The sequence below is a fragment of the Cygnus atratus genome, chromosome 20 (assembly GCF_013377495.2).
Source record: "Cygnus atratus isolate AKBS03 ecotype Queensland, Australia chromosome 20, CAtr_DNAZoo_HiC_assembly, whole genome shotgun sequence".
NCBI classification, from domain to species: Eukaryota; Metazoa; Chordata; class Aves; order Anseriformes; family Anatidae; genus Cygnus; species Cygnus atratus.
This window is the reverse complement of record NC_066381.1, coordinates 4,631,061-4,643,062: the sequence shown is the minus strand read 5'-3', so window position 1 is coordinate 4,643,062 and position 12,002 is coordinate 4,631,061.

Here is a 12,002-nt window from a genome sequence, read left to right as displayed (position 1 = left end):
ATCAGGTTATCCCCTCCCTGGAGCTGGCAGGGAGTAACAGTTTCATACTGAACCTACGTAAGTGAATGGCTCATACCAGCATCAATTTGTCAGCATTGCCCTCGCCTGACTGCCTCATCCTGTGCACAGGCTGATACCAGAGGCAGCGTTGTGCTGGACGGGAGGTGCGGTGAGCCCACAGGTGCCCGTTGTGGCTGGGCAGGGTTCGTGCTCCCTCTGGCACCATCCTCTGCCTTAGGCTGCTCTGTTCACCTGGGCATTTATCGCCTCTGTCCTTCAAGGGTTGGGAGATAACTTCGTAGGTTATGGTCCTAGGGAAAATTCCCACCTTTTTTTCTCACTTGGAACCTTTCACTTATTCTTTACCTCTTACTGGTTTCTGTTAGTTTTTGAACATCTTTTTTCAGCAGTATTTAAGTCTTGCTATCCCTATCATGAATTTCCTCAAGCACTCTGTACAGCCCCTTCCTCACTTTGGGCTCTTGCCCTTCCAGGTCCCTCCTGCTCGGTCAGGAATCCTCTGCCCCCACCAGACGTTTCTTCCAGTTTCTGCAGAACCTTCAGGTCATAATATTTCACATATTACCTAAGAATAAAAAGCCAAAAACAGCATGATCAGTTTAAATTCCTTTCTGTTTTCTGAACCTCAGCTGGGCTGATTGTATTCTGCCTGCTTTGTGCCGCTCCCCCGTGGCAGGAGAGCAGCCTTAGTGGCTGTACTGGGGCTGGGAGCTGTGTTCAGCTGCTGTCACAAGTCTCTTCGTGACATGAAACAATTCACCAAATCGTCACTCAGTTTCTGTAAAATGCTTGTGGTCACCAGGAGATAAAAATCTTGTGGTGACTGTGAGGTGCTTGCACCTTGCAGGTCCAGGATTGCAGGAAGGAGATGGAGGGAAGCGTGCACGTCAGCCAGCTCGGAGGGTGCTCCCTCACCTACCGGCTTCCCTTTCATTCCCTTCCAGATAGGGCCCGTAAAGCAGGTGAGTGTAAAGCTGATGCTATCTTGGAAAGGAAAAGAGAGAAAAGCTTCTTCTTTCACTTTCCAGTCACTCAGGCTTGGTGTGGCAGCTCCCTCTTGCTGGGGAGGGAAGATCGCTCTGCTCCCCTCCACCAGCTGGGCTCTGGGCTGTCCCCACACCACTGGGGATGTCCCAGGTGGTCACACCCCTCGTGCCGGGTCCCCTGCAGGTGCCAGCTCAGCCCCATGTCGGCGCGGCTGGCTCCAGTGCACGGGTGCCAAGGGGAGAGGCATCCGTGCCTGGGCCCTGTTGCAACACGCAGGGACGGGAGACGAGAGGCAGACGGGTGTACGGGGACGGAGAGACAGGTGTGTGCGGAGATGGGGAGATACCGACACAGACAGACTTGTCCGCCTCCTGCGCCGGTGTAAAACACATCCTTGCACACTGCAAGGGCTGCGGCGCCTGCTGGGGAGGGATGTTGAGGATGTTCGAGGTGGTTTTTCTTCAAAAAATGCGTGTGAGATTTCATTTTGGGAAGCACGTCTTTTCTTAGAAACACAACTGTGACTTGCTTGGCACAACTGTGATTTTCTGCAAACACAACTGTGTTTGGGGTTGTTGGATCTGAATGCTAGGGTAGGAGAAACAGTAATTCTGGATTAACGCAGAAAGGGAGAAAACAGACACCCTTCAAGTAAGCCACAAGTTCACTGCAGCTGCCATACACTGGCACAAATTGATGCGGCGTTCCACAGGATGCATTTTAGTGTGGATAACCTGTGGGCTGCCCTATTTTTGTGCAACACTCAGCCAGGTCTCGTAGAGCCAAGTAAATGGAAAGCACAATACGATTCCCAGCTCAGCACGAGTCTCTGTGCAGGTACACTGTACGAAGGCCACGTTTAGGTGAATATCCGTAAGGGTAAACAGCACACTTGAAAGTGAACCAAAGTGCTCAGGATTGCATTTCAGTCTAGGATTTCTTTAGTAATGTGTAGGAAATAAATTGATTTTTTTTTCCTTGGCATTGCTTCACTTCCTATTTGGTGTTTGGGTGGTGATAAATTACCAAATAGGAAAAAAATCCTTAAAATTCTCTAACTTTTTTTTTTTTTTTAAATATATTTAAAGATTACCTTCTCCATTGGAATAAACAGATCCAGTCTTATTCAGGTCGTGATTCTCCACATTTCTACCCTGGCCCTTGTTTGCATCTGCTTGGCATTATCCTGGATTGGGGCTTTAACCTGATACAAATCCAAAGAAATTATATGGGAATTGATGGGATCACAATGAATTTCCATGGGTATAGACTAGTGCAGACCATAACCTATTAATCCTGTTGCATTCCTTCTGTAAATAACAATCTGGATTTGGCCCAAAAAGAGTAAAACAAATTGAAAGCATTCACAAAGAGAAGAGGTAAATGGGTTTAAGATGTAAGAATACCATATTGGTGGGTCGTCTCCAAGTACCCAGTTTTTAATAGTACCAAAGCACATACAAAACTGGAGTTTAACATGTTCTTAAATGCCCTGCTGTGCGGGGTTGGCTGCTGATCCAGGGCCATATGCATAAGACCTGTCTTCACGGAAGAATTATATTAAAAAAATTAAAAACTGCAAGAAGGAGAAGAATGTTCAAGGGCAGCCAACCTGGAGGAAACAAATATAATTTCATTATGTGAAGTGTTTATAAATGCAGTTTATGAACATGTATGCAAAAGTAATTTTTTTACTTTTCAGACTGCTACTGTCACACAGAAAATAAATAACTGCTTATTTGTCTTTTCCAAGGATTTTTAGGGAGTGCATTGCAGTTCAGATATTTATTTTGACCTTTTATTCCTTTTAAATAACTTACTGCTTTGTTGATTTCTTCTAATTTTTTGTGTGCACTCCTTCACTTGTGATTGATAGAGAAACATTTACCTGGATTCCCTGAAAATGGGAATTTATTTTAATTTTGGACTTTCTCAGACATATGGTTTAATTTTTAGGTAGTCCTGTGGGGAGCCAGGAGTGGGACTCGATGATCTTTGTGGATCCTTTCCAACTCAGGATATTCTGTGATTCCATGATACGTGGGTTACCGAATTTGATCTATAAATCCCACTTTTTATTTCTCTTACATCATCAGTATAAATCTGAAGTGACACAGAATGCCTGGAATTGCAATAATGCAGTGTAAGAGAACTGACTATCAGGCTTCATATATAGATTAGATTAATGCATAAATCTAATTTGATATTTCACATTACTGGGCTAATATTTTACAGATGTAATGCCAAGTTGTTAAGTAAATGAAAATCATGGAGAGTCCAATTCTGAAAGGATTACTCAGGCAAAAATCCCTGAAGTCAAAGGGAGTATTGCCTGAACGAAGTCTGCAAAATTAGAACTAGAGCCATATTCCCAAAACAGACAAACAGATTTATCTTAGAAATCTGCCCATGAGTTGAATTCTTGTAACAATGAAAGATATATTGGGAAAACGAACAAGTAGGTAACCTGAAATATAAGGAGAGACTGATAAGATCACACCAACCCTGAGCAAGCACTTGTGTGGTTGGTGATGTCAACAGGAACCTAAGCTGTTTTAATAAACTTGTTCATAGTTGTCCTATACCGTGTTTTATATACTGAAGTACATAGATCATGTAAGAGTTTAACAAGAAAAGGATTCATATTAAATATGCACATAAAATGCCTCCGTGAAATATGTGAAATGCTTTTCTTTTTTATATGATTCGAATAAAACATTGATCATAAAACTCTGCCCTCCTGCTCCTTTATATTCAGCTTCAGCTGTTGCTTTGTGTTTAAAGTTTCAACTCATGACACTCAGCAGATATAATTGTGGGGCAGTTTTAATTGGTGAAGACAGACCAATGCTCTGCTTGCTCACTCTGGGGTATAAATCAGGAGAAATCCCACCAGAATCAGTAAAATGTTGCCTCTGTGTAGGAGACTGTTGGGCCAAATGATACAAGCGGTGGCAGCTCCTGTGAAATATGTAGTATTGTGTCTGTTTATAGCTGCTCAGGATCTGGCCCACTGACTTGGATGGAGCTACGCCAGGGATGATTTCTGCCCTTTATCATGAGTTTGCTCAGTGTTTTGCATTGTAAATTCTCCCGACTCTTGCTGCCAAACTCAGCTCCCTTCTTCACAGTTTCATACTCTGAGTGTGAACTGATACTGGTGGAAATCCAAGGGTAAAAAAGTGGTGAGCATAAAGCACAAATCTGTAGGCTGGATCTGAAAGGAACAGCTTGACCACAGAGGAAGTTATTTGCACAAAAAGTATTCAAACAGATATGCACGGTTTACATGTGTTTAGTAAATCTTGTCTGAAAACTAGAACCAGCTGTATAGTATATGGAGGCCCAGATCCCCAGCTCTTTCTGAGCAGTGTTTCATGCATTCGGATGATACATTTCAAGTCACTTTTTCCATCTTTTAATTCAGAGATGGCTAGGGATTGAAATGCGAGGAGTGCGATTTCCATTTCAATGTGAAGCGGTTGTCAGCATCCTCAGGTAGCTGTTCGCCACTACGGCTTTCCTGTTCATGAAGACGTTCCCATCACCGAGCCTTTCCTCCTCACCTCCAGCTGCAGCCTAGGAGCAGAGGTAGGGCATAAAGCCCCTCTGTGGCTCAGGGGTATGAAAGGACCCTTTCATACCAGGCTCACCTTCCATTGAAGCATTGAGGCAATGAGTAGAGATGAGCTGAACCCTTAGCGGAGGATAACCCCACAGCATTTGCCCTACACGACAATGACAAAATTGACTGAACTGCTCTTGATTTGCACCGAAACAAGAGGAGAACCAGGCCTGAAAGGCTAAATTTGCATGCAAGATTAAGAAAGTTGTAGATGCAAGCAAGATCTTTTTTTCTTTTTTTTCCTTCTTTGTGTGTGTCTTAACTATGCAACAAATTTTGTAGCTGAAATTTACATACTTCTTGATTCATGAAATTATGAGCAGCTGCTATTTTGCTACATTCTTAAATTGAAAAGGCAGCGAAGAAAAGAACAGACACATTAGGCAAACTCCATCTGCCCCTCATGTCTATCACTTTCCTTCACTCTCTCCTTTGCCAAACAGTATACAATGGCATAATCAGATGTCTTGGTTTGCCTGGGAGAGTCCCCACATTTATATAGCTGTCATCTAAGACGGGATTTTTGTGTTTAACACAACTTCTTAACGTGGTCTCCTGTTCATCCCTCAGACAAGCATACATATTTTCAGAGGAAACCACAGAACACAAAAGATCTTCAGGAGGAGAATAACCTTCTAAATGGCTTAACAGCTTCTGGAAGCTCCTGGAAGTCTTCAGGCATCTTTTCTTAGGGGTTTTAGAGACTCTGAGTAAGGATCACTTGGATTTAAAAAGCTTTCCTATTTGTATTTTATTGCTTCTTTGTTACTGTCCTAATACAGAAGTGGGAAGAGTTGAGGGGAGAGAATAAAATATAGGATTGAGAATTAGGGTGGATGGGTTTTATTTCTAGCTCTTGCAATGATTCTGAACAAATCTAATCTACAGGTAGTTCCATGCTTGGAGAAGAGAACCTCTATGTCTGGCTTCCTTGAAAACAGCCCGGCCCTTCCTTTGTACTAAATGCCACTGTATAAATACCAACACCACATTTCATCATGAGGTAAATTGTAATTTCCCATTTTTGAATTAAAAGATGGAAGCTCCAAATTTTAGACCTATTTAACACCTGATTAAACACTTAAACTAGTAACATTTGAGCGCATCCCTGTTAAGCGGAGGTTTTTTTCCTTTTGTTGCCCCACTTAAGAAACAGTCATTGTCATTCAGTCTCATTAGCATAAATAGGTTCCCTAGGAGATGTCCCATTAAAGTGGCCATCCCTATTAAGCATGTCCCAATTAAGTAGTGTTTATTGTATGGCAGGTTCCAGACCTCAAAGCAGAATAATTTTCAGTTCCTAGAGGGAAAAAAATAAGTCAAAGAAATTACATATTTAAAAAAGGCTTAAATTGATACAAACTGATAAGAGCCCAAAAATGAAAAATGAGGGCTGACACTTCATCCTTTTGTTTACCCTGTAATGCTGCTTTTCTGGTTTTGAGTTAAGAATGTAGCCTACACCCTAACTATGAATTTCTTGGCTTTGATTTGATTGTGTCATAACTTAATGTTTTATGACTTACAATCACATTAGTCATAGGAGTCACTCAAGTTTAGAGATGATGGAAAAGACATAGGGGATAGACAAATCCATACTCGGAAAGACTAATAGTCTTGTGATTGAAACGGTGGGCTGGGACCCAGGAGATCCAAGTTCAGCATCCAGGCCTGTGCCAAGTGTTCCTGCCTCACTTAGAGCAAAACACCGAGCCTCTGTTCACAGTGTTATTTGGATACCTGAACAGACAAATATGTTTTCATATGCCTGTGTGCATACATAATCTCTTTTGCCCTTTTCTCAATCAAGGTGGATTTAAGTTGGGGACTTATTCAAGGTGCTAACAGACAAGCTCTGGAAAATCTTCCTACGCTGGCTGAAGATGATAGAACTGTCAGCTGTCTGCTGCCAAAGGCTACCCCTTATCCCCCAAATAGTATTAGCGTCAGCCACTTCAACATAAAATCCAGGTCCTTAGCACAAACCTACCTTCAAAGAGCTGAAATTACCTGCCTTGATTTTGTCTCAAAGCAGTGGAGATGCAGGCAAGCATCTCCTGCCTATAATGCTGCTGTGGGAGGTAACCTCCAGCGCAGAGACTGAGCAGAGGAGTAGGAGTAATGACATCTTCGACAACCGAAGGGGAGCTCGGCATGCTTGTACTTCCAGCCAGGGCATTTGCACGTCAGCATTTACCCTGCAGAACTGAGACATCCCTTTGTATTTAGTTTGTTTTGCCCCTAATTATACAACCTGTCCTTCCTGTGAAGGAGAAGCTTGTACCTGGGTGGAGTTCAACAAATACATGGAAAATATTCGTGTTCTAAGACCACACACTGAAATCTTTTCGTGGCAGGACACACTCCATTCTGTGGGTGCAGCCTGTGGCACAAGGACTATGCCAAGACCTCCAAAAGTCTCCTCAATACAGCTAATAAGGGAAACATAGGGGAATAAGGGAACAAGGGAAACACAAGGGGAACATAGGGGAATAAGGGAAACACAAAGATTTGGACCTTCTCAATAAACACAATTTTACTCTCTTTGGTGCTTCTGGGAAACAAACAGTTTGAGCAGTCCCAACCTATTTTATTTCCATGCAAACTTCCATAAGAAGCAACGTATATGTGTTAAATACTTTTCCTTAGTCTCAATAATCACTTCTTTATGGAGTAGGAAATACCTCGGGAGTACGGTTTCATATGAAAAGCCACGATTTGTACAATGGTGCACAAGCAGTTCACACATTCAACATGTGGCCCATGCTCCAAAGAAGGTTAAGATTCCTTGCTTTTACAAGAGGCACAGTACTTCAAAATGAGGCTTTGTGAGTAGGTGGTGAATTTTCTTCTGGGTCACTAGGCAGGAGCTGGGTGCTTTGAAAGCATCTCCCAGGAGCGAGGTAAACTGTGGTTGAGCGATGCAGATGTTCAACTGTGGTCAAATCAGAAAGAAAGACTTCTATCCTTAAGGCAGTAAAGTAATTACGCCTGGTATCCTCATATCTTGCTTCCAGTAAATAGGTGCAGAACAATGTGGCTTTGTAGTGCCCATTAGTAATATTAGTACTTGGCAGCACGAGCCTCTGAGAGTCTTTACAGAGCTTACTGAAACGCCGCATCACTGCGGGCAGGAGAAATGGTTAATATTCACAGTAATCAGGGGTTCCTCTCAGAGCCCGAATACCTTCCTTTGTATAAGCCTTACAAGTTTGCATGGCTGGGATGAGAATCTCCACAGAGAAAGCTTGCTCTTGGTGTTTCTTGGTGTCTCTTGTTTGAGGACAGAGATTATGCGTACAACTATACTAGGCTGCACATCTGCAGAAAGTGCAAACACAAAACCTCAGCTCTACAGAGCTGCTGTCCTTAAGGGAACCTCAAATCTAGATCCAGATTTGGGCTTGATTTTAAGATCTTCTCTAATAATCGTTCCTTTGTTAATTGGCAATACTGTAACTGCACTTGCCTAAGCGCCAAGTAGATTTTGTGTCAGCATTTCTGGTGGGAAACCATTTTCTCAGGGGTTTAAAATTTGGCCAGGACTTCCAAAGCAGGTGCCCAAAGTAGCACACGAAGGTTCGAACCGGTCTCAGAGCAAAAGCAAAGTACAGCAATGTACCTGCATGGGAGCTTAAGTACATTCTTTTGGCTCTGACACAAATCAACTGCAGGGCACTTTGACACATCCCAACCTTTCAGACTGTATTTTTTGAGCTCTGCTCATTATCGGAGCCTCCATTCAGATGCTCTCGGCACAGATGCTTTCCTCATCAGCTCTGCACTAAAACATACAGTAAGTGAAATTCTGCCATATGTTAATACATATGTTTCAGTTTCAATAAGCATTTGATGCAGGGCTGTTGGTGGTTGTTTTTTTTTTTCGTCCCAAGGAATAGAAATTACAGAGTTTATACCATTACCTTCACTTTCTATTTAAATATACGAGTGAGCTTAAATAAACAAATTAATGTTAGCTATGTGCAGCATAACCTGTCACATCAGTGGAAGCACGTATTGATTCTTAATGGTTCAGCATTTATCTCCTTGGTCCAAACCAGCTGGGAATGGCAGAGTCAAACTGTCTGAGTCTCCTTGTGATGTTGTAAAATGATGGAGAGGCAGATAGCCTGGAGAAAAGGTGTAACCGGGATTTTCACTTCATCCCCACCTCAAATTTTCCCATCTGGCATATCACAACATAATGATGTGAATGATGTCATCAAACTGGGAAAGAGGAGCTGAATGGGGTAGTTTTCTCCTTTACTGAACTTTGTAAGCTGGCCACAAATTGTAATTAGCAAGTGTCTACAGTTTATTTCTGGCAGAGGCTCAGTCCATTTTTCATGGGCTGGAATCAGGTCTGTTCAGCCACAATGATTCTTTTTGTTTGTTTGTTTGCAAATAAACTCTTGTAAAGATACTGGGCACATTATGAGATTTACAGATCAGTTGCTATGCACAAGTATGCTGCTTTTACAGCAGTGCAATACCTCTGAGTAATGCTTTTGATTTAAATAGAGCTACCCTAGATTTGCACCATTGTAGGAGCCAGATTAAGCTCCATAACTCTCATACACAGGCTTGAAAGCACCCAAGCAGTTATGAATGAGAGCAGCATTTGAAAGTCAGAACAAAGGAAAACAAGCCAAGAAAAATATCCAACTTACATCAGCTTTGCCTGCTGGATTCTTTGCTTTACAAGCAGAGAAATATCTAGGCAGACCCTCAGCTAGCAGAAGCTGGCACAGCTTTGTTAAAAATCAGTGGAGCTTTGCTGATTTATATCAGCTGAGAATCACTATCTGCCCCAATGACAAAATGAGGCATTGAAACATAGTGGGAAGGCAATAGGGTTTATCTATGGTTACAGAATTAAAGCATCATCATAAGATAAACTAATTCTTGTCTAATGCTTTCAAAAAGGTGTCTATAGAAATACTGCACTGACTCCTCTTTCTCAATGTTGGCTTCTGATCACTGTGCCAAGACTGGCATCTTCTCTTCCCTCAACAAATCAGCATGGCTCCTGCAAGCTCTTCATTGACTGCCAATGCTGTGCTACCAATAATTTACTACTATTGAGAAACTTCTCTGCTTTCACTCTGCACAAGTGAGTTTGCTCCTACATGCCTGGATTTGTTCAGTTACATACTTTATGAACATTATTAAAAAGAATCAAAGGATTCTTTTGGGTTCATTTTTCATAAAATGTCTCAAGCATTTGATAAATAAATAATCTTCTACTTAAAATGGGCATGAATTCCCTAAAGACCCAGAGGTGCACGCAGGTATGTGCCAAGCCCAGCTCTCCTCCAGGGGGATGTATATATCTATATACCTGTAATTATAGGCTGATAATTATATAATTCACTGTATGTATATCATCATTTGTGAATAACTGGGTAAGCTGGCAACACAGAAGGGCGGGACTGTATCATAAGCTAATAAAAAAAAAGCAATTATATTTCTTTCTGATCCAGTTCTCACCTTCCCAGTGAGATCGGGGCATTGTGCAATAAGTGAGAAATGAGGAACCTCAGAACACTTGGAAGCAAGATAAGCATCCAAATGTCTGACTGTGTCATTCAGAGCTCAGCTGAGCTGTTTCAGTCAGGAAATTATGGGCTGCCATGGGAACAAAGGTCCCTTCCCAGATTACCAGAAGGAGTCTGAAATGGGTCAGAAATGTTACAAGAATAGGCTTTCTAATGGCATTCATATTATTTCCCAGGTTAATACAACTTTGAGTCTAAGATCTAAGGCTAATACGAGAAATTTCACTTCAGCTTTATGCAACATCTCCTCACTGTACATACAATTCACCCCCAAAAGGATTCCTAGAAGAAGGCACCACTGTAGTCCTGCATAGGCCAGCTGCCATCTCATTTTTACTCTGTGCTCTTGCACCCATCTTTCTGCATCTGTCACATCTTGTTTTATGTTAACTTTACCAACTGCTTAAAAAGGGACCATTTGTAATCTGTGTTGGTGCAGCATCCTGCAGAAGGTGCTCTTTGGTACCGACATATCAGGAATCATAAAACTGCACGCAAGCCTTAAAAATATGATAAACTGTGAAAAAGCGCTTATGCTTTCTAATTTACAGCATTCATGCAAGTCCCTAATTCCTTTCCAAGATGCATAGCAGAGTGTCCCCAGTTGAACCAAAATATCCAACCACTATCTTCACTTTGAAATCCTTGGGAGTGTTCATGCTCTTAAAAGCCTAGAGACAGTGCCCAGTATCAGGGTAGGATTGAGCCTCTGGTACGTAATTCAGAACTGAACAAATCCAGGCACGCAGGAGATAATTTAGCTGTGCAGAATGAAAGAACAATTTCTCAATTCTGGTAGATTATTGGTAGCGCAGCATTGGCAGTCAATGAAGTGCTTGCCGAAATTGTGATGATTTGTTAAGGGAGAAAAAGAAGCCAACCCTGGCAAAAGAGTTCCGGGCCACAGCAAAGAGAAAAAGCCAGCATTGTACTTACACCCACAGCCCTTCCTTAGAGCTCTAAATGAAACATAATTTTTTTTCAGAGGTTCAAATGCTGGAAGCACAGATCAGCCACGTTCTCTCCCCCATTTATTACAGCTTTCTGTCACTATGTTGCTGGCTGTAAAGCAGGCAAAACTGCTAAGCTGTTTTTTTTTCTGTGCAAAATGAGTATGACTGGAGAGGGACAAATGTAGAGCCAAGCTCTCCGTTGGGTCTGAGCTGGTTATCTCAGCCTCACACTCTTAAGGTCCTACTCAGCAGAAACCAAATCAGTATCATCAGATAGTTTATTTGCACTGGAGTCTCTGTGACTGTTACAAAGTCCTAAGTGGTCTACAGGATGCCTTTCCTGCTACGTCACTATTATCTCCCTTGCTCTGAAACCAGGAAAATCACAAAGATGGCTCAATTCTAATGATACTGACTCTGATCCAGCAAAACATGGAAGCATATACTGAATTTAAACATACAGGTCTTCTACCAGCTTCAGGAAGGCTGCTCACCAGCTCACAGCTAAGCATGTGCTTGGTACTTTGCTCAGTCAGCAAAGTTGCTGATTCAGTTCCTTTCAAAGTTTGAATGAAGCTTGAGATAAAGTTTCAGGTTTGGATGATCTGTCCTGTACATCAAGAAAGTGCTGGAAGGGAAAAGGCATGCTAGGAAGTAACAAAGGTGCCAGAGTTTAGGAAATGTTGAGACTCCCTCACCTAGATGATAACAAATTGATAGGACTGTCCACAGCTGTGCCTGCAGGCAGGTTCCGTATAGCTCACATATTCACTTCTGCAAAGCTCTCTCTTGCAGGCAAGCTGTCCATATTCACTTTCTATCCATATCTGTGTGTTCCTACTTACACACTTATGTATG